The 24,553-nt window shown below is 37.2% G+C and overlaps 1 long non-coding RNA gene across 1 annotated transcript; it reads left to right on the top strand.

Annotated features, from left to right (window-relative positions):
- The first annotated feature begins 14,867 nt into the window (after nt 1-14,867).
- LOC145949361 (uncharacterized) lies at nt 14,868-19,047 on the top strand. The gene is made up of 6 exons (XR_014431286.1): nt 14,868-16,356; nt 17,259-17,325; nt 17,407-17,536; nt 17,613-17,824; nt 17,934-18,040; nt 18,258-19,047. It is a non-coding gene; the product is annotated as an uncharacterized LOC145949361 (long non-coding RNA).
- The last annotated feature ends 5,506 nt before the right edge of the window (nt 19,048-24,553 follow it).

Below are 24,553 nucleotides of genomic sequence, written 5' to 3'. Positions count from 1 at the left end.
AAAACATGTTGAAAAGTGAAGTATTGTGAAATAGAATCCTTGAAAGTCCAAATATGAGTGTTTCGTAGCAACCGAATTTGTGACATCTATAAAATTTATAAAATACAAAATAAATCTTTAGCGACTGATTTATTCGGTCACTAATTTGGTCCCCATACACATCAGCGACCAAAATCATTGCAACCATTTTACCGAAATTTTCGGTCGCTAAACAACGACAAAAAATTTTTCGGTCGCTATATAGCTTTGCGACCAGGGTTTTTGCGACTAATTAAATTCGATCGCTAAGGTAAATAGTGACCGATTTTAACAATTTAGCGACCGATTTTGGTGGTCGCTAAATGCCATTTTTTTGTAGTGAATTTAATGTTAATGTGTATTACCATGGTAAAACTCTCCAATTCTAATTGGAGTAGCACCAACAATACTAATAGTCCTATGATACTGTGTGTAAGTTTTGTCCTTATTAATATACATACAAATTGGCCTTTATGTTGTCAAGTTAAAGGCTTTGATCAACATTCCTATTAGTTAGTTTAGTAGTGTTAGCTTTAACTACTATTTGGTGGATGAATATGATGCACTTGTGAAGTATGAACACTCAAATTGAAAAGAGGATGCATGTTTGTGTTGGGCTTGGACACTCCTATCACACAAGATTGAAGCATCAAATCTTAAATGATTAATGGAATACTTAATATTGTGGTATCACGGTTTAAATGTCCATGTAATTGATTTAATTGGTTGTACAATGACTGAAAAATGAAGATCTATGTTATTTATACTTCAGAAATCAGAAGCTAATGCACATGATTAGGCAGGGGATGCTAATTATTAATCCAATAGTTGTGCAGTCGCTACATTTATGGATGAATTACTATGTCTTAGTTCATAGGCATGTAGCTTGTCTCATTTGTTGAGATAAATAAAATCTTGTTATATATTCATGCCTAGTTCTGAGAAACATTGCATACCTTGTATGTTCTTTGTTATATAATAGCACTATAGAAAAAATATAATAACTTCTTTGTTGCTGCTAGCTGTTGGTTGATAATTATTTAATTTTGGTGTACCCCTAGCCTTAGTATATTTGGTGTCTTCTCAACATAATTTGCAGTTGAAAATTTTATTTCTTAAATGAAGTTTAAATTAAACCTGGCTAGCTCTACTTAGAAATGCAATCATAAGAAAGAGTTGAGCAACTTGATTTGCATTCATAGTGATTTTTTCTTCTTTTTGGTCTATTAAAACAAAGATGAAAGAATGTTATTTTTTTATTTTTTTAGCCTGTAGCTAGAGATTGAGAACAAGATATATATACTAGGAAGAGAAAGTAGAGATTCAAATCATAATGAATATACACGTGTTATTTCTCTTTGGTAAAGATGAATCTATGTGCTAGGAACTCAATTTTTGCGAGATTTTCATATCATAGGGTATTGTGTGTCATTTGGAAGTTAGTTTTTACTCTAATTTTGGTAAAAGAAAATTAATTTACCACTCTTGAATCTAAAATAATGTATTATATGTGTCATTACAAGACAATATTTCACTTCAAAAACTATAAATCTAGGTGAAATAAAATTTTTCAAGATTATTAGATTTGAGTTCATTTGGAAACAAGTATTTTATTTTTTTAATTCAATTGCTATTTTTTTTCTTGTATATTCTATAAATAGTATTTTTTGTTTGTGATGACTTCTTAGTATTGAGTTGGCATTGCTAATCTGAGTCGTGAGCATTACTTTTTGTAGTATAGTTTTTTATTTCATGTGTTAGTGTATTTTATAGACAATGGAGATACTTCTAAAAGATACTTCTAGGAAATACTTTTAGAAGATACTTCTAGAAGTTTATTTTAATATTAAACAAGTAGAAGATATTTTTAGAAGACATTTCATTTTAATATTTAACAAGTAAAAGATACTTCTATAAATGAAGATGTTGTGCAAGAGACATTTCATTTTGAAAATCCAATGGAGATACTTCTAGAAGATACTTCTAGATACTTCTAGGAGATACTTCTAGAAGATATATACTTTTAGAAGACATTTCATTTTAGTATTAAACAAGTAGAAGATACTTCTAAAAATAAAGATGTTGTGCAAGAGGCATCTCATTTTGAAAATCCAATGGAGATACTTCTAGAAACTTCTAGGAGATACTTCTAGAAGACATTTCATTTTAATATTAAACAAGTAGAAGATACTTCTAGAAATGAAGATACTTCATAGTGAGAAACAAGTAGAAGATACTTCTAGATTTTTTTTTTCATTTCCCTTAATTATGTTGTCTTGATTTTAAGGCTTCCACAATACAAACTATTTGTGCTTTCTTTATGTCATTAGAGATCACTTTGATGGTCTACATGTCTAATCTTTTTTGTTATTGAAATAAAGAAGTTTCATTAGCTACTTATTAAAAGTTGATTTGCTAGCTCAAATAGAATAGGGGGAAAAGTTGGATAAGAACACATTAAATATGCTTCGTTAGTGTTATCTCTCTTTTTTGTTATTGAAATAAAGAAGTTTCACAAAAATTTACTTAATAAAAGTGATTTGTTTCTATTTAAACAAGAAAAGCAATGCAATCATTTTATACTGGTTCGCTCAACTGTGCTACGTCTAGTCTCCTTCAATTGAAAGGTTCCACTAGATATCAAAGATGAAGAACATTGAGTATTATTGTCCACTCCTGGACTTGAGTATTCTTGACCACTCCTGCCCCGCCAGCTTCACTTACCAGCGCTAGTATTCTTAAACCACTTCTGGTTCTCCAAGTATTCTCGACCACTCCTAGCCCTCCAGCTTCACTCACTAGCGCTAGTATTCTTAAACCACTTCTGGTTCTCCAAGTATTCTCAACCAGTCCTGGCCCGCCAGCTTCACTCACTAACACTAGTATTCTTAAACCACTTCTGGTTCTCCAAGTATTCTCAACCACTCTTGGCCCGTTGGCTTCACTTACCAACGCTAGTATTCTCTTATCATCCACTTCTAGCTAGCATTGAGTATTCTTTGACAAGCCCCTCCGGGCTTTACAAGTATTCTTTTCCTAGCCTCTTCAGGGTTTACAAATGATAGATGTATAGTTAGGTTTGAATGTTCTGGGTTACTCTCACAGAGAGGATACATATATGATCTACACTCACTAAGGTTTGTTACCTTAGTCTTACAGAGACTAGTGTTTGAGTGTTTGAGTTACTCTTGTAGAGAGGATACATAGGTTTACACCACTCACTAAGGTTTGACCATAATTGTCATTTCAAGAACCTTAGTCTATGGAGATACCAATACAATATTACATTGTACATATGACTATCAATGCTCATCTATGAACTCTTTGTCTCGTGGGCTTAATATCATTTCATTTTAGTCAAAAGCCCAGGGCAAAGCCTATAACTATTTCTTCGTTGCTTCTTACCAACCTTTTCCGGTTTTATGTTATTGCATACTTATAGGCCTGTAAAATTTTCTTGTTGGATATGTCTATTGAAGCTAATATAGTCGTTCATGACTGGTTTGATCCTTTCATTTAATGCATTTGGTCTTGCATTAAATATTGCTTCCTATTCTTAGACATTGCGTGTATTCTTTTCTGTCCTATTGCCAACAGTGTTTGACTTTATCTAAGACCTAGAAATTATTTGTCTTTTTTTGGTCATGAAGCAATATAGCCGTTGTCTTTTTTTGAAAAAGTAATGCACTTTTTCTGACACATGCATGCTTTGCTTTTACGTGCTTCTCTTCTTCTTCGTTTCTTTTGCTATTACGTTGAGAACACTTATGTGATCGTAGGTAGTACTTTGAGTAATATTTCAAGACTAGATAAGTGCTTGCGCAATAGTCTTCATCTGTATCTCACGTCTTGTTCTCCATCTAAGTATTTGTCGTTGATGCTTTGGCCTCTTATATGGTCTGGTCAGCATTACAGGCAGACTTGTATTTGTCCAAAGTATCTTTTAGTCTATGCTGCTCTTGGTCTTGATGCACGATTAACTTTCTTCTGACCTTAGACATATGCCTCATCTGATTTGTGCTTTTAAAGCAGTTGTGCTTGACACAACTTTGTCTGGATATTTTGTAATCATCTAGCGCATATTTGTGTTCCAACGATTCATCTCTTGACACTTAGTTTCCTATGTCACTTGCTTCATCTATCTCGACTTGTCTGGTACGTGTCTTACCTTCACTATTCTTCATAGGCTTCACCTGATACTGCAGTGTCTCATTCTAGTGGTAGTCTTCTTCCATCCGTGAGTAGACTTTGTTTTTATGCTTGACTAGCCATCATTTGATTCTTTTATCTAGGTTGCACAATCTTCGTGGATTGTTGCATTTAATTCCTTTGATCTTGCATTAAATGTTTGCTTGCTGAATTTGCGCTTCACGAGATCTTTTGTACCATATGTTTGCTTTTATGACTGGCATTAAGATATCTCTGTACTTTCTTGATATTGCAGCGATGAAGGTGTTGTCCTTTGTTGATTGGTTGTCCTTTGCTGAATGGTAGGTGTACTTACTCTAACACACGCATTTTTGATTTGTGGATAAGCCCTCGCCCATTTTTTATCTTTCTTCTTTTGTTTTTGATGTCTTCATGTGTTCTTCTAAGAGTATGTATGCTAGGTAGTTCATCTCGTTGTGTCATCAGACGCAATCCCTCTTTCTTGATCTTTATTTATGTATTCGAGTCTCCGTCTGGTATGTTTTAACTTAGTTTTGTCCATCATCTTGGTTGCTCATGACCTTTTTCTTTATTTCTTTTGTGTCTGTGTTTGTTATCTACGTCTAATGTGTTCCCTTCGTTTGCTTAGCCTTTATCCAGTGCTTGGATCATGTCTCTTGGTCCTGGTATAGATGTATATTAACTTGACTATACTTATACCTGAAACACTAACACACTTGTTAGAAATAAAAATACATATTATATTTGTCTCATTCAAAACCTTGCTGGGAATTGCTTTCGTCTTCATCTAACTTAACATAAAGAACTAACCAAGACTTACTAGACAACTTGAAGATTCAAAAATAAAAAGCATGCAATGAAAAGGAAAAGGCTCAAATAAAATAAAAACAAGACTCAAACAAATGAAAAATAAGAACAAGATAAGAAACCTAGTAAACATAAGATTGAGAAAATAAGGAATTTAATCTAGAACTTGTAGATCCATCTAAATTCATGCAAAAATCTAGATCTACCTCGACAATACTCAACCAAGACATATAGTAACATTTTTAACAATTTTAAAAGGTGAAAATAAAGAATAAACATCAAGGAAGGCAATTATGGCTCATGATACCAAAATGATGGAAGCTAGTTGACGGATGAAGCATGATTCCTTCTCCAATGGCTTCCTAAGACCTTAGTCTCCTTCCTTGAGCTTCAAGAGTAAGTTCCACTAGACAAAATAAAAAGAAAAGAAAAGTAGAAGAAAGAAAAGTGGAGGTTGGCATGCCAAAAGTTTCAAGGAGATGAAGTAAGAATCCTAATCCACAAAGAAAGTTTCCTTGTGGAGAGTTATTAAGGAGAAAGTTTCTCCAATGAGACTTTTGAGAGGAATGAGAGAATTTAGAGAGAGGTTTCTAAATTCTCATTCTCATATATCAAAAGTGAGAGCAAATACAAAGGAGAAAGCTTATATAGATAAATAAGAGACATGGTGGGCCAAATTTGAAAGTTGGAGCCAAAACTAATTTGAAATTCAAATTGGTTTGGCCAAAACTTTCAAGGAGGGACTACACATGCTTCTAGCTTCTTATGCATGAACCTAAATGTGATTTAGTGTTCATTTGCATTTGATTTGGGCATGCTCTATGTAACATCCTATTTTTCAATTACTTATCTATATAATTTCCTATAAATTATCATATTTTTTATTTTAATAAATGTGTAATAAATATTATGTAAGTTTATTGTGAATGAAATTTGTGTAGAGTTATTCAACAAAAATTTTAAAATTCAGTGACATGCATTTTACTATCTAATTTGACTATTTCTGAGACAACGTCATGAACACGTAAAATGTGAGAAACCATATTTAAGGAAATTTAAGTAATACGTAATCTAAATGATAGTTTATCGAGAGTTGATTAAGAATAAATATAGTTAAGAGAGAAAATAAGTAAATTTAGTTTATAAAAAGTTTCTAAAGATTCAGTTATTCTACTAAAATATTAAGTTAGAAAATTATAGAAAAATGTTTGATAGAACATATAGGATTTATCTTAATTATATTATATTTAGGATAATTAATAAAACTGTCTAACTAAGAAAAAGTAAAATATAAGTTTTAACCAATAAAATTGTGACATATAAATAATTAAGTTAAAATTAATTAAAATAATTAGGAGATGATTAAAGAGTCTAATCCTATATTTTTGAGGGTGGGAATTTTGATTGTGAATGTAGTTTCTCCTAATACTAATCAGATTCTAAGATAATTTAAAATTTTCTAGAAGATTCTCCAAAAATACTACAACTTTTGTGTCTAAAGAAAAAAACCAACCTGGGGCACATTTTGGAGGCCATTTGGCCTGATTTTGATCACAAAATTGGTGAAAAAAAAGATGGAATAACACTAAGGCCAAGAAGACCAAGAGGTGATATATTGAAAGAGGCAAGAGGAATGGATTAGTGTTGAAAAACCATAAGAGGAGTGGGCCTACTTTTGGGCTTAACTCCTACGTTTTTATTAGCATAGAATTTATTCTTATTTCTAATTTTACCCTTGTCCTTAATTTTCCAATTTTACCCTTGTATTTTGGGGTAACTTAGTCATAGGATTTATTTTCTTTTGTATTTCCCATTTTACCATTTTATTATTGGGTGATTTAGATCATAGGTTTTTTTATATTTTTTTTATTTTTGGGCTAAGGTATTTAATTAGGAGACTAGACGTATTTTTGGTAGTTTTTAGACCTATTTTTGGACTTAGAAAGGCTTAGGCCCAAGTGGAGGGCAAAGGTTGCATGGTCTTATCATGCACCTAGATGTAGCCTAACTAAACCCAAAGATTCCATCCTTGGCCACCAAGTTGCATCTAGGGTTAATTTGGGTTACATTTGGTATGCATTTGGCATTGTAAATTTTTGCCATGCACTCTCCAAATGCAACCCTAGATGCCTCCGACTCCTATAAATATCCTAGGCACCACACCTTGTAAAGACTTTGGAAATTATAATATTGAGTGAGCCTTTGAGCCTTAATATTTTGCTTAGTCTCCCTTGGCTATTTTCGGCCAAACCCTACCATCTCCACTTTGAGAGAAAAACCCTAGAAGTGGCCTTCATCATCAATGAAGTGAGCCAACCCTAGAGTGCACCTTTCAGGCCTTTCATCAAACACCTTCTACCCAACTTCCATTTTCGTCCATTCCATCATCATCCACCCTAAAACCTTGTGCCACCTTTGAAGAACTTGATCCTTGGAATAGGCGTCCTCTTCCTTTCTCATCATCTAATGTTCATGCAAGTAAGGATGCCATCATGTGGTATCTAGAGCCTTGGTTCTTCAAGGGTAACACTTTCTTTGTCTCTAAATATTTTTGGTCATGTCATGTCATCCTTGAATGTCTTCTAAGTGTGCTTAAATGAATCATCATAATTGCCATATTTTGATGATCCATAAATCTCCTTTCTTGTGTTGATTCATACCATATCTTCCTTGTGAATCATCTTGGCATTTTAGGCTTTCTTATTTAGGTTCTTGCCTTTTTCTTTAAATTTTTGAGTTGCTGGAAATTTTGGGCTGCATGATATATTAGTGCTTTTTATTTTTTAATCCATCCGGTTTTGTCATAAGCTTGTCTCTTTGAACTACCTTGAAAAGAAATTCCAAGTTTTTATGCTTAACCATTGAAATGAGAAAAATATGACATGCATGCCATATGCTTGATGAATTGGCCGTGAACTTATATGTGCTTTAGAGAGTCAATCATGCATGCTAATTAGTTCTAGCATGTTCTACATTCCTAAAATATCATGTGTGATTACATTCTTTGCACATTTTTGTCTTGAAATTTTTGGCCGACTTTATGTATTTACTAGTGCACTTACATGCCTATATGTTGTTTGATGATTTGAGTGTGAAAATATGACTTTGATGTGCATAATTTGCTGCTATACTTTTGCACACTAAAACTTAAAGAAAACACTCAAATCTTATCTCATTGAGCCATCACAAGTTACAATGAAGGATACTCCAAACAATTGCTAATCAAATCAACTTTCACAAGTGTAAAACCCAAGCAAAGGAAGAGTAAAAAAAAAAAAAAAAGATATTGTGGCTGGACCTTTGGACATAAAATTGAGACCTATCCAAGCCTAAAAAGGAACAAAAGAATCAAAGACAAAAGAAAAAGGGAACCTTTGCTACACTTGTGGAGTTTGGACCAATTTTCATACCTTAGCACTTGGAGTTAATTTTTGGACCATTGGACAATGCTTAATGCCCGAATGAGACAATAAATCAAACATGTTAAGTGCATCATTTTTCTTTTAAGCCTATTTGATAAATTCCATTCTAGTGTCATTCTAGGACTTATTCTCTTGTGTGCTTGCCTTTTGTTAATGTGCCTTAATTTTAGTTTTTGAGTCCTTCTTTCTACTCTTAAGTTTGTCTCAACAATCCACTTGAGTTTAGCATTTTTAATTGTGACTTTTTAGTTTTTCTTTCTTGGCCTCTTGTACTCTTGGGTTTTGGTTTCTTCTTGACCTAGGTGAGGAAAGCTTCTAAACACCACACCCTTTCTTGGTGGACTGAGTGGAGGGGCTGTCCAATTTGAGTCCAAGGAGCTTTGGAGGATTACACTAAATCAAAGAGTGAAAACACCATTGAAAAGCTAACCTTGGGTGTTTCATGTGAAGTGGTGGAGAGTTGAAGACTTGAAGACTTGCAAATTTTCTTTTCAACTTGTTTCTTTCTTATTAAATTTTCGGCCTTTTTGTATTTTGGCCTTTGCTTTCTTTCATTTTTGGTTGTAATTGGCCATTTTAAACCTCTTCATTTTTGGTGGTAGTTCGTGTGATGGAGGAGGCCCATGGGCTAAGGGTCCAACTACTAGGGCTATGGCAAAGAGGATCCAAGAGGAGTGGGCCCAAGCCCAAGGAAAGCCCATCACATTGTTTAGTTGGGCTTTGATTCAAGCCCAAGTAGAGTAGGAGTAGTGTAGGGTTGGGCCTTAGGGCCTTGTATTTTCGACCATTTAGAGTAGGTTTTCTTTTAAATGGTCATTTGAATTTAGGGTTTATTTAGGGTTAAATGTGTATTTGCATTAGAATGTAATTAGTTTTACATTTGGTATGCATTTCGGCCATGTACAACACATGCACATGGTGTGACCGAAATGCAACTCAAATGGAAGCTTAATTACATTCCAAATGAGGTGCACATGGTGTGGTTCCAGGTTTGGCTCCAAAATTTGAATTTTGAATTCAAATTTTGGGCGCCTAAGGTTAAGTAAACCATATCATGGTTTCACTTAACCTTAGGCTAACCCATGGTAACCTTAACCTAATTTTCCCTATAAGATCAAAGTGGCCGAGAATTGTATTTCACTTTTGGATGATATACATGAGACTTCTCTCTTTGAATTCTCTCATTTCCGAAAGTCACTCCTATACTCTACCTCTACCCTTCTTGAGCTCCTCTCTTTGTAGAGCTAGAGTGCATCTTCTTCTCTCGGACTTAGCTTGAGCAAGCCTAGGTCACATTGGTGCTACTTGGAGTCTTCTTCCTTGACAACTTTCCAAGGAATCCGAGAAGCATTGAAGTGTTCTTGAGGATTCACAAGTGGAACCTCATCAAGTGGTATCAAGAGCTTCGGTCTTCAAGAGATAAGCTCCTTATCTTGTCTTTTGAATTTTGATCCGTGGTTCGTCTTGTTCATGTTGTTCATCTTGTTCATCTTGTGTTCTTGTCACTTTTGAGTTTAATCTTTCCTAGATCTATTTTTTTGCCTAAAAATTTGATGGATCTAGTATCATGTTGCTTGAATGATTCATTTATGCGTTTATGAATAATTGCTTCCATGAATCATGCTCCAATTCTTTTGCCTCTTAGGAATTTTCTGCCTATGATCTTTTTGTTTTATTTGAGTCTTATTTGAAATTTTATTCTGTCAATATATGTTTGAGTCATTTTATTTTGAATCCATGTCTAGGAGTAATGTGTAGTTCTTTCTTGTTCATCATTCTTAGCTAAGCTTGTTTAACATTTTGATTTCATTTGCAATTTTTTTTGAAATTTTTTTGGATTTGGCCGAGATCCTTAGTGTCTTGTGTGCTCATAATTTTTTTTTTTGAATTTGAGTTCATAAACTACTACTAGTTCATTAGTAGTTTTCTTAGAATTTAGGTTTCCTATTCTATAAAATGTCTTGAAAAATTTTGTCTCCAATCCGTGAGTTTGATTTTTGTGTGAGACTTGTGTGCTGAAAATTGTTGTTTAAGCTTCATTTGAAATTTGAATTTGAGAGCCAAAGCCGTGCATGTGCTAAACAAACAAACAAGTACCAAAAGCATGTTGCATTTACATTACATTTTGACCTAATTTTCTTACCATTTGCATTTCAAATTGGATCTGGTTTTGTGCTTAATTCTAAGTGTGACCGAGAGTGTGAGTTTGCATATTGTGTAAAGAAAAAGGCAATCTCCTAAGATAAAAAAAAATAATAATAGAACAAAGTTTCAAAGAAAAATACAAAAGCAAAGTGATTAAAAAAAATATAAAAAAAAGTGCTAAACCTAATTACTTAAAAGAAAAAGCCATATAAGGAGATTTGTGTTGAAATTTTTCACCAAGTTTGTTCTTGGTTATACATTGCTTATTGTATACATTTTATTTTCAGTTTACATGTGTGGAGTGCTTTGGTTTTGTTTATCAACTCTAGATCCTTTCTAGGTTAATTCTTTCTTGTCCTAGCCAACTCTTGTTCTTTGATCATCAATATTGTCTTCTCCTAAACTCTACTCTTGTCTTCTTTAACTCTCAAGTCTCTTTGCTGTTTATGCTCACTTTGGTACTCAAATGTGACCTACGTTTGACCTAGCCTATCTCCTTAGAAGCTAGTTCTACAAGGGTCATCAAAAGAGGACTAAGAAATGGAGGAGGAAGGGACAAAGAGGCTTTCGGATTTGGCTACCAAATAACAAACACCAAACACTTGTGGCTGGAACTTTTGTAGCTGCTGGACTTGTTACATCTGTGGAGATACTTTGGAGTTTTAGATTGATTTGTAATTGAATTTAAAAAAAAAATAGGAGTATTAGTGACGGATTTAGAGACCAACTTTTCCTTACTAACTTGAAATTTTGTTGCAAAATTGGTCACTAATCCCTCACTAATCTTTGGTGGCTGTTTTGATTTATCTTTAAGCCACTTGTTTCTTTTGCTGTTCAGTTTTATAATTACCTTGTAATTGGCCAATTGTAGGAGTGTCTTGGGTGTGTCTTTGGTATACAACCATCTCTCTTTAGGATTTAATTTTCGTTAGACTTGGTGAGAGTGGTCCTTGATTGATCTTTGGTATCTCTCAAGCTCTCAGCTTAGGAAACGTTTAGATAGTTTATCTCTTGCAATCATACTTGTTTTTAATTGCTTTCATTCGTCTAGTATATCTTAGTTCACAAATCACAAAAATAATTTTCATTGAAAAGATTTTGGTAGAGATTAACTACAAGGGGGATTAGTAATTTTTACTTGAAGAGACTTGGTTATTAAGTGGCTCTTAGTAGCTCACCTCCCTCCAAAGTTCAATTTGTATACTTAGTCCTCCAAGTATTTAGTCTTAACCTTGTTTAAAAATTTCTTTCAAAACTTCTTTCATTAAAAGAAACCTTTCTCCTATAATGGAAGAATTTTCTACTTCTCAAAGTGATAGTAATTCAAGTGATTACAATGACATCTCAAAAGTAACACATGAATTAAGATCACTCAAAATTTGGAAAGAGAAAGAAGCTAAACAAAGACAAAAAGAAAAACTTGAAAGAGAAGCTCAACTTGCTCTTTTGGAGGAAGAAATTCGTTTGTTAAAGGAAAAAGAAGAAAAATTACACCACAAGCACCGAAGTAGACATAGTTCCCAAACTCATAGTTCAACCCTAGGAGAGTCTATGCATGATGATAGCCTAGCCTTAGGTGATCACTATCAACAACCTCCTGGAAGAGTTCATAGGACCCCCAAAGCAAGGGAATCTAGGGTAGATCTCCCTTATTTTCATGGCAAAGATGATGTTGAGGGGTACCTTGATTGGGAGATGAAGGTTGAACAAATCTTCACTTGCCATCAAGTGAGTGAAGAAAGAAAAGTATCCCTAGCCACCTTATGCTTTCAAGGTCATGCCATGTATTGGTGGAATGAATTAATGAGTGCCTTGAGAAGGAGGCATATTCCCTCTTACTACACTTGCCATCAATATTGGAATGAATTAAGGAGTTCCTTGAGAAGGAGGCATATTCCCTCTTACTACACTAGGGAGCTTATCAACAAGCTCCAAAGACTCCATTAGAGAAACATGACTGTGGAAGGGTATAGACAAACGATGGAGTTATACTTAATGAGGGTTGGCATTAGGGAGGAAGAAAACATTACCATTGCTAGATTTTTGAGTGGGTTGACTTTTGAGATAAGGGATAAGGTTGAGCTTCTTCCTTATAGAGATTTGAATGACTTGGTTCAACTTTGTATCAAGGTTGAACAACAAAATTTGAGAAAAAATTTCAAAACAAGCTCATACTCATCTCCTTACTCAAAGGTTGACTACAAGAGGGAGGGCAAGACAAATACTTTTGAAAAGAAAAATGCTTTTGACTCCTCCAAAAATCTAGACAAGGGTAAAGAAAAAGAAAAAAAGAACAACACCTCACACACTAGCACCAAGTCTAGTGACATAAAATGCTTTAAATTTCTTGGGAGAGGCCACATTGCTTCTCAATGCCCTAATAAAAAGGTCATGATTCTAAGGGGCCAAGACATTTATAGTAGCCAAGATGAAGCTACTACTTCTTCATCTTCAAGTGAGGATGAAGAAGAAGCAAGTGAGGGAGAGTCATGTGAGGTCACTTACCCTTACAATGGGGAACTTCTTATGATGAGAAGGGTCCTCAACAATCAACCTAGTGATACACAATCCCAAAGGGAGAACATCTTTCACACAAGATGCAATATTTCAAACAAGGCTTGTTCTCTCATAGTGGATAGTGGATCTTGGTGCAATTGTTGTAGCACTAGGATGGTTGAAAAGATGGGCTTGACTACCACACCCCATCCCAAACCTTATCAACTTCATTGGCTTAATGATGATGGGGATATGGTGGTCAACCAACAAGTGGAAGTAGAGTTTTCTATTGGGAACTATCAAGATAAATTCAAATGTGATGTAGTTCCTACGGAAGCTTGTCATATTTTATTGGGTAGGCCATGGCAATTTGATAAATAAACCCATCATGATGGCCTAACCAATAAAATAACTTTCACTCACAAGGGTAAGAAGTTTGTGCTTCATCCTCTATCACCTTCGCAAGTGATGGAAGATCAAGTCCAAATGAAGACCAAACGTGAGCAAGAAAAAGGCAAGGAAAAACAAAAAAAAAATTGAAAAAAAAAACTTCTAAAAATTAGTGATCAAAGAGGATTCTAGAGAAACTAGTGTTCCCTCTCTAGAGATAGTTCAAGAAGATATTTTTAACACAAACCCTATACACAAAACTTCTCTCTTCCTTGAACCATCTTCTCATATCCTCATGTGTAGAGGAACACTCACATGCACTGCCACAAGTTCTTTGGAAACTTCTTTACCTCTTGAAGTTAAAAACCTTTTAAAAGAATTTGATGATGTATTTCCTAGTGAAGGCCCAGTGGGACTTCCACTTTTTAGGGAAATAGAGCATCAAATAGATCTTGTGCCAGGGGCTAGTCTTCCCAATAGAACAGCCTATAGGACCAATCCACAAGAAACTAAAGAGATAGAGAAACAAGTACAAGAGTTGTTGGATAAGGGTTGGATTCAAAAGAGTCTAAGCCCTTGTTCGGTGCCTGTCATCTTGGTGCCAAAAAAATATGGAAAATGAGGATGTGTTGTGACTGTAGAGCCATCAACAACATCACAATAAAATATAGGCACCCAATTCCTAGGCTTGATGACATGCTTGATGAATTGCATGGGTCATCCATATTTTCTAAAATAGATCTTAAAAGTGGATATCACCAAATTAGAATCAATGAAGGTGATTAGTGGAAAACTGATTTTAAGACTAAGTTTAGATTATATGAATGGTTGGTAATGCCTTTTGGGCTTACTAATGCACCTAGCACATTCATGAGGCTAATGAATCATGCCCTTATGGATTGCATTGGTAGGTTTGTAGTTGTTTATTTTGATGATATTTTAATCTATAGCCAAAGTGTAAGTGATCATGTGGATCACCTAAGACAAGTCCTACTTGTTCTTAGAGACAATCACTTGTTTGCCAATGTAGACAAGTGCACTTTTTTTGTGGATAATGTTATTTTTATCGGGTTTGTGGTAAGCAAAAAGAAGGTTCATGTGGACCTTGAGAAAATCAAAGCCATCCAAGAATGGCCTATTCCTACTAATTTTAGTGAAGTTAGGAGCTTCCATGGTTTGGCAAGCTTTTATAGAAGATTTGTTCCTAACTTCTCTACATTAGCTTCACCTCTTAATGAGTTGGTGAAGAAGGATGTGGTCTTTTTATGGCAAGAAAAACATAATTTAGCTTTTCAAGAACATAAGCAAAAACTCACTCAAGCACCTGTTCTAGCTCTCCCTGATTTTAGCAAAACCTTTGAGCTAGAATGTGATGCTTCAGGTCTTGGCATAGGAGCTGTGTTGTTACAAGGTGGCGACCCCATAGCCTATTTCAGTGAAAAACTTCATGGGGCTGCGTTGAACTACCCTACCTATGACAAGGAGTTCTATGCTTTAGTTCGTGCCCTTCAAACTTGGGAGCATTATCTTGTGACCAAGGAATTTTTTATTCATAGTGATCATCACTACTAGAAAAATACTATTCTACGTCACCATATTTACATCGGTTCCTTATAAAACGATGTAAAAACAATGTGCGGTGGCAATTTCGTAAATAACTTGAATAAATAAGAATATTTACATCGGTTATTCTAAAAAACAATGTAAATATAAACAATTCTACATCGATTATATGAGTGACCGATGTAGAAATGAAAATAGTGATCTATTCTACATCAGGTTTTGTGTTGACCGATGTAGAAGAGGTGACTAAATTCTTCCCCTCCCCGCGACAACGATGCGCGCTCACTCCCAAACCTAAAACACTCTCAAAGCTAAAGCGCTCTTCTCCAAGCTCTCCTGCCGCGGCCGCCTCCTGGAGTCCCTTGCGCGCTGCTACTTCGTGCAGCTCATCTCCGCGCTTCGCTTCTACCGTCGAGACGAAGGTGAAGGAGGTTGGCTTGAATTTGGGGTTTAGGGTTGAGGTTGGGAAGCTTCTCCAGACTCCCCTTCCGCGTTTCGCCTTTAGGGTTTTTCACGCGATCGCTCTCATCCGCGCCGGGGAAGAGGTTCGATGCGCTGGAGGGTCCCGAAGAAGAGGACTTAATCATAAGCGAAAAGGAAGAGGCAAAAACGCCAAACAGCTCACATAGGTTCTCCTCCTCAAACCCTTTCAACACTCTCAAACCTAAAACGCCTACAGTCCAGGCTCGTTGATCTTCAACGACTCTCCAAGGAAGCATTGAAGCCCTATGCGGGTGCTAATGTTTTAGGGTTTGGAGGCACTCTTGGAGGAAACCGCCACCTTACCATGCCTGAGCTGCGGCCCCAACCACGCAGAAACTGCCTCTTAAATAACGCAAATCCTAATTCGATCACTGAACCACACTCGCCGCCGCCCGCCAGAGCCCGTCAGAGGAGGACATCCATTGTTGCTCCAACAAGGAGGCCAATACTGTGCGTGGAGCAAGAGGTAGGAGGTTGAAAGGCGAACAGGGAGCGGAGAGGGAGAAGGAGCATTCACTGGTTAGGGTTTTGGAAGAGGAAGACATGGATGAGTACGATAGTGGTGGCCGCAGTGCCGATAAGGCTCCGGGAGCTGCTGAGGAAGGCACGGCAGGTCCTATTCTGTACAGGTCATGGATATGCTTGGTTCTAGGTTGTGGGATGTTTGGAATAACAACTCACACATGTAGGTATCTCTGTGAAATTTATTGAAATGTAATGCATCTTATTTTTGTCAGCAATCTAGTAAATATTGAATAACTAACCTTGACTTCTTCCTTTTGGGTTTCATGATGTCAACTGAAATGGTTGCATGTATTGCAATTGAGGCCATCTCCATATTAGAGAAGATGCATTCTAGAGGGTGATGCTCATTTCCTGATCATATTTATGATTTATTTATGGATTTTATTTTCTTTGACTGATTGGTTACAATTTAGAATGATTCCTGACTGTTGTCACAATATGTCATTGTTAATTTGTTTGGGTGTTCTCTGTTTATCACAAGACTGAAACATGGTCAATCATTTGTTATTGTCTTTCGGTAACATGATGAAGAAGAAAGATATCTTATTTCTGTGCTTGAGCAACATTTTTTTTATTAAATTTTTTTATAAATGATTTGCGAACTATTAAATTTGAAGTCTGTTCTTGGTTTTGATTTATCATTCTGGATTATATTTTACCCATAATCAAGAAGATCCATGACAAGGATGACTGGGGTCACTGCACCCTCATAATTCATTCCTTTTATCTTAGCTAGACCTCCCCAAAAAATCCATGTTAGTTCTGACTACAAGTAGAGTAAGGAATAAATCCAAATTCCACTTATTATGGCATGGGACAAACCTGTGGGATTCCATCTATAATGTGCACACACACTTTTTTTGAAGTTGATTGATAATTGATTCAATGTTTTATATATATCTTCATGTTTTGTCCCTGCCCATAATTATTAATTGTTAAATAGTAAATACTTATTTGGTTCCACAGTTAATGTGCTAATAGCCATTGATTCAAAAATTAACTGTGAAGACTGTAACTAATTTCAGAGTTTGTTATACATGTGCTTATTTTTATCACAATCCTCAATTGTACATTAAAAACAATTGTTGTAACTGCACTTTAATCTATAAAGTGATCCCCGTCACTTTACTTAGAGGTGCTGAATCTATAGCAATTATTGCTCTATCATATTGTGCCAAGTTAGAATGCCTAATTTCATGGAATCTGGCTACTCACCTCATTCCCAATTTATCTACTCAGCAACTCGGTGGCATGATAGTTCGACTGGCCTTCATGTTGACTATGACCAATGACCAAATGTTTTTAGGTAAATTATTTGTTAAATATCTATAAACCTCAGCTAACGTCCAAGTTTTAAATTATTTTGTAACGTATATTCTTGCCACAGGGGCACAGTTCGTTATGCTAGTGTGCATGCTCATCTTGGTAGAACAGGTAGCAGGAGAGATGATTTGGAATCTCTTGCTTACACTCTTGTCTTCCTTATTCGTGGTCGGCTACCTTGGCAAGGATATCAGGTTATAATTTTTTTAATAGTCATTTTAGTACTAATGGTAAATGAAGATATGATTCTTATGAAAAAAAATTTTACAGGGAGAAAATAAAGGATTTATTGTCTGCATGAAAAAGATGGCCACTTCTCCAGAAACATTATGTTGCTTTTGTCCTCAAGCATTCCGGCATTTTGTTGAATATGTAGTGAATTTGAAGTTTAACGAAGAGCTAAACTATGCAAAATATATATCCCTTTTTGATGGAATTGTGGGCCCAAATCCAGACATCAGGCCAATAAACACTGACTAAAGGTATGTCAATTAACTATTAGTACATAAACTTCATTTTTAATTAGTGGTTTAACAATGGATTATAATTATTCTCTACATTTTTTGGGTCCTGACTATTTCGGTCAAGTAGGGAGAACCCACTCAGTGGTACATAAACTTCCATTATCTTCTGTTGCCAGACATAATGGAAGGTCTCATCAACTTACTTTTTCTTCCCAAACTTCAAATACGTATGAGGTATATATTTTGCATCTAATGTCTGATAGTTCCCTTGTGTATTTGATAATTCATTATAAATGCTGAAAAATGAAAATGAATAATTTTTAATCAAAGTTCTGAGCATGTGTGGTTTTCTTCTTTCACACTACAATTATTATGACTACTTTCGAGTTTCAATATGCATGCTATAATGCTATATCATCAACTTATACAATTATTAATTTCATGTGTCCAGGATGAAGTGGCAGATAAGTCTGACTTGGGTGAAGAACACTAGTATGAAATTACTGAAAGCATGCGTTTGGAGATGGAATATGATGCTGAAATAAGCATAAATTTTTTTATAAAAAAAAATGCAATCTACATCGGTTCTAAAGAGAACCGATGTAGATTTATGCTTAAATCTACATCGGTTTTTCAGAACCGATGTAAAAATGTATATATTTTTTACATCGCTCTATTCTACATCGGTTTTAGAACCGATGTAGATGCCTTTAAAGAACCGATGTAAAATATGCATTTTGTAGTAGTGCATGAGTCACTTAAATATTTGAAGGGTCAACATAAGTTAAATAAGAGGCATGCAAAATGGGTTGAGTACCTTGAACAATTTCCTTATGTCATCAAATATAAGAAAGGCTCTACAAATGTAGTAGCTGATGCTTTGTCAAGAAGACATGTTTTGTTGAACATCCTAGGTTCTCAAATACTAGGGTTTGATGACATCCAGGAGTTGTATGAGAAAGACCTTGATTTTGCTAACTTTTATTCTTTATGTATTCAAAAAACTTATCAAGGGTACTATATTTCTGAGGGGTATCTTTTTAAAGAAAATAAACTTTGTGTACCCCAAGGATCTATTAGGAAACTCTTGGTAAAGGAGAGCCATGAAGGTGGGCTCATGGAGCATTTTGGAATTGAGAAGACTCTTTCACTTTTGAGAGAGAAATTCTTTTGGCCTCATATGAAAAAAGATGTTCAAAGATTTTGTAGTAGTTGCATAGCTTGTTTACAAGCTATGTCTACCACAAAATCTCATGGACTATACACCCCCTTGCCTATATCCAATGCTCCTTGGGTAGACATTTCCATGGATTTTGGTTTGCCTAGGACCCAAAGAGGAAAGGATTACATCTTTGTGGTGTAGACCCCTAAAATTGTCCGGGTCGGAAATAAAGCTTGAAGACTCTCGAAGACTGAAGGATAATCAGCCAGAAGGACTCCTCGAAGGCCCTAGGAGGGTTCTCTGTAGGTCTAGAGGTCTTAGAATAGCTAAAAATAAGGAAGTGGAGGGAAAAAGCCCAATACGGCCGTACTGAACTTAATACGGCCGTATTGAAGCTTCAATACGGCCGTACTGAAGTCAGTACAACCGTATTGACACTTCAATACGACCGCTGCGAACTCAATACGGGCGTATTGAAATTTCTGACTTTCAATACGACCGTATTGAACTCCAATACGACCGTATTGAAGTTCAAAAATTTCAATACGGCCGTATTGGCCCTGTAGGCCGTACTGCGCCTATTCCCTATAAATATGACGTCAATTGGACGTCATTCCACACTTTTTCACTCAGTTTTGACTCCCTCCTTGAGTATTCTGGGGTTTTTGAGCAGTGTTCTGCCCTAGAAAACTCACTGGGAGTCGATCCGACGAAGTTCTTGAGCCCCGAGCCATTTTGCTTGAGGATCGAACCTAGTCGAGGGGAAATCTTTTTGATTCCCTTAGTTAAAATTTTGTTCTAGGAGAGCGAGGAGCGGGCTTGTAGAGCGAGGGAACGCCAAAACGCTTCCCAGTTCTTTGCAATATAAAAGCACGCTTCAAGAGGTTTCCCTTCAATCCTTCCTTTTACTGCTTTCTGTGTGCATATTTAAACTATCATCATGTAGATAGTCAATTTATAATTGCTTAGAATAAATAGGGGTAATTTAGTAATTTTATACTGTTCTTTTAAAAATAATCTGTTATAGGGAACCCGAAAGGGCCGCCGTGGGGTGCTAACACCTTCCCCACGCGTAACCGACTCCCTTACCCAACTCTGGTTGTAGTGGCCAAAGTTGATTTTTAAATCAATTGCCTTATCCCTTTTTCCAATGTTTTGAGTAAAACATTGGTGGCGACTCCACGAACCCTCCTTTTGCGAAAACCACTAAACCATGGAGGGTCCCGCTTGGGATTAATATGGATTAGTGAGACTTTTAATAAATAAATTGGATAAGATCGACAAGGTCTCAGTTTGAGAACAAGTCGTTCTAATAATCCAATACATTTTCAAAACCAAAATAAATGAGTCCAACCATCCTTCGCGAATGCCGAAAGCCCGTTTCGGGCCGGTGGCGACAGATGGCGACTCCACTGGGGAAGCCTCGAGAGTCAGTCCCATTTAGTGACAGATTATTTTTAACAAATAATAGTTAAAATTACTTTATTACCCCTCACTTGTATGATAACATGTTTATCTATTTGGCTTTAATAACTGTTGTATGTTTAATTTTCCGCAAATGTTTGAAATAAAATTGCACACAAACCTTTGCACACAACAGTTCCCTCTATACCCGGGGGCATGAGTGGTAATCCATAGGGAGTGGATGTTAGTACGGCCGGTTGATGGGTTTATAGGAGCCTATGAGACCGTTGTCGGAAAACATCACTCAAGGTGATAACCATGAACTTGAGTCCGACGGTGCGTTGGAACTTTCCATCGACCTACGACAAGAGGAATTGGGTCCCTATAATGGGGGCACCTTGGGGGCCTTTGACCAAGTGAGAACAGTTAGATCCTCCTTGAATATGCACTTTTCTGCAGGAGACCCCTACCTCGTAATTTGCTCGTGACTGTTCGTGGATGAGTGAATTGTTTGTGCATTGACTATGTGACATTGTATGAGCATATATTTGCATTTGTTAAACAAACAACATCCCTATTCTATTTAAATAAAAAGAATAAATAGAAATAAAGATCTTCTAGTACATGGTGTTAACATCTACCTTCATTTGCATTCATATAGGTAGTTTCCCTTTTCACCCAAAAAACACAAAAATATACAAAATATTCGAAAGAAAAATATATATTTATCCCAAACCAAGCAATATCATGCATCATATTAGGAAAATCCCGAAAACATGATAATGCTTAGTTCAAATAAACACTATGCATACATATTCATCTTCATCATCTCATATCATGCATTGTATTGTAGATTATGGAGAGATCTAGGGAGGTGCATAGGCAGTTGAAGAAAGTGGACTTCTTATTGTACCATGCCGAGAGGTTGGATCACCTCTGTACCTTGATGCCACGAGAGGCTCGTTTGGAATTTGAGAAATCCTATGGACGAGTTCTCGACTTGATGAAGATCTGTGTGGATCCAGCCTTTCTGAGAGCCTTGGTCCATTTTTGGAGTCTCGAGTTGCACTGTTTCGAGTTCCCCCAGTTTGACCTAGTTCCTACTCTCGAGGAGTATGAGCTCATGCTACGATGGCCCAAATCAGCTGGGATCTATATCTTTCATGATAACCATGTGGCTGTGGAGAGAGTTGCCACTCAGGTCAAACTACCATCACGATCGGCTGCCTTAGTGGGGAACGGTAGTATTAAAGGTTGGAAGCTTGCTATGATTGAAGACCACCTTTCTTCCTTGGCTGGCGAGGGAGATTGGTTAGCTTTCAACAAGACCCTAGCGTTAGCTGTATTTGGGATGATCCTTTTCCCCTTTTACGCTAACACAGTGGACCATGCTGCAATGGACGTTTTCTTCGCCTGGGACGTGCACATGAAGAGTCCCGTGCCTGCCATTCTTGCCGACACCTTGCTGTCTGTTCATCTATCACAACAGAAGCAAGGAAAAATCATCCGATGTTGCACCTCCTTGCTGTATGTATGGGGCATTACACACTTCTATGCCTCTAGTCATATGGGGACCTTGCCCGATCCATTGAGGAGTTTCTCCAAGATCCCCGTACGCCGCCGATATGCTTCCGAGTGGAAGGAAGAGATGGAACAGTGGAGCATTAATCACTTCACATGGGTTTGCCCTTGGTTCCATCCGAGCCATGTATTGACGAGATGCGGCAGTTATCCAAGCATACCATTGATGGGCCTCAGAGGTTGCATAGCCTACTCGCCTAAATTGGTTATGAGACAACTAATGAGGACCCAAATTGTTCCTACTAAAGAGGAGCTTGGAGGGTTGTGTTTCTCCTATGATTCCGAGCATCAAAGGGATATGCACTCTGTCATAAGAGCGTGGGAGAGACCAACCTATGAGGGAGATCTCGAGCTTGGAAAGCCTCGGGTATCCGCCTCCACCGACTACGAGAAATGGAGGAACGAGAGGGGGGTGTCTCAGCCATCCACTTCTTGTGCAACTACAGCAGCAAGGAAGGTGTTGCAAGAACAAGTCGACGCCTTGACCAAGAAACTGGAAATCCAAGGAGCTCAAATGAGAGCTCTCGAGGAGAAAAACGAAGCATCCAGTTTCCTCATTGATGGTCTTCAAAGACAATGCAAGAAGAAAGACCACGAGATAGAGCGACTCAAGGATGAGTGTGCTAACCTCAACGAGGAGACTACTCGGGCATCTAAAATACCAAAGGTTGAACCGGGTAGTCAACTCCAAGAAGTCAATGTCAAGATAGCACGCCTTGAAGCCGAGCATGCAAAGCAAGCACAGTTGATCAGGGACATGCAAGAGGACTTGCTATCGACTCGATCCGACGCACAGAAATGGCGGGAAGTCGCTCAACGACAAGCCGCAAACCTTTCCGACTTTCGCAAAAAGGAAAGGGAAGGATTGGCACGAATGGCTAAACTCCAAGAGGAGAAGGATCGAGCCGAAGACGAGCTTAACGAGCTACAGGCCATGATCAACTATCACATTCAGAAAGCGAAGGAGGCTCAGAAGACTTGTGATGATATGAGCCAAGCCGTCCACTCGCAAGTTGAAGCAATGGCACGCCATGTTGAGGAAGCCGAAGAAGAATGGCAACGACGTATGAACCCGCCTGTGGGTTTCTACCGGCTTTTCTCTTTTTGTAAAAAATTGCTTCAAAGCATTGTATAAAAAGTTGTACACTTTCTTCAATGAATAAAATCGAATCCTTCAGATTTATCACCTTTGCATCTCATAGTCATTCATTTGCATTCATCTCTCCCGGTAATTTAATAATAAATGTTAATAAAAAGAAAGAAATAATCGATGCGTATGTTCAGAATGGATCGCACGCCATTGGTCATTAAATGCAAACCAACAACTGCACAAAGCGAACACACGACGACGCCGTTGTTGGTAATCAAAACAGACGAAAGGGAAGGTCCGATGCCGTTAAGGATTGTCACTCCAAGGCCTTTCCCCTACAAAACAAATAAGGCTGTGCCATGGATATACGACATCCGTTCTTCTGCCGACAGCGATATCTCTAACATCGCTGGACTTGGGGGCATGACTAGGAGTGGCAGGATCTACACTCCCGAAGATCTGCACGATAAAGCTCCCAAGAATAAAGGAAAAGAAAAGGAGAAAACCGAGGAAAATAAAGAATCCGAGGAGGAGACTGATGAGCTGTTAAAATATATCCGACAGAGCGAGTACTCCATCGTGGATCAACTTCATAGGACGCCAGCAAAGATTACCCTGTTGTCGTTGATCCTAAGTTCCGAACCGCATCGGCAAGCTCTGTTGAAAGTCTTGAACGAGGCATATGTGTCGCACACTATCTCCCAAGACAAGTTTGAGGGAATTGTTAGCCACATCACGGCTAATGATCACCTCACTTTCACCGATGAAGAAATCCCCGCCGAGGGACCTAATCACAACAAACCCTTGCACATCTCTGTAAAGTGCAAGGATTACCACATCGCAAAAGTCTTGGTGGATAACGGATCTTCCTTGAATGTGATGCCCAAAAGAACTCTTGATCAAGTGGCAATCAAGGGAGTCCAAATGCGCCCGAGTAACATGATCGTTCGAGCTTTCGACGGTTCTAAAAGAGAAGTGGTGGGAGAAGTCAATCTTCCAATCCAAATTGGACCTACCATCTTCAACGTCGAATTCCAAGTGATGGATATTACTCCTGCATACAGCTGTCTCCTAGGCCGACCTTGGATTCATGATGCGAAAGCTGTACCCTCTACACTCCACCAAAAAGTCAAATTCATTGTGGGTGACAAACTGGTGACTGTACAAGCTGAAGATGACATACTCATCAGCAAGCCATCCAACATACCTTATGTGGATGCAGCAGAAGAAGCTTTGGAAACCGCCTTCCAAGCATTGGAAATTGCCAATGTTGAAACGTTTCCCCGAGAAATGAAGAAGGTAGCCCATATGCTCACAAAGAACGGATACTTGCCAGGACAAGGATTGGGCAAGTACTCCCAAGGAATCCCGGAGCTACCTATTATCAAGGACAATCCGGGGAAACAAGGGTTAGGATACAACCCTGTTAAAGATCAAAGAATGAAGAGAAATCAAGATCCTTCTCAACGTTCTTTAAGCCAGATCTTTAAGAAGGCTGGTTCACAAACAT

The sequence above is a fragment of the Cajanus cajan genome, chromosome 1, assembly GCF_000230855.2.
Source record: "Cajanus cajan strain Asha chromosome 1, NIPB_CcT2T_4, whole genome shotgun sequence".
Taxonomy (NCBI): domain Eukaryota; kingdom Viridiplantae; phylum Streptophyta; class Magnoliopsida; order Fabales; family Fabaceae; genus Cajanus; species Cajanus cajan.
This window is presented reverse-complemented; position numbering and strand designations above follow the sequence as displayed.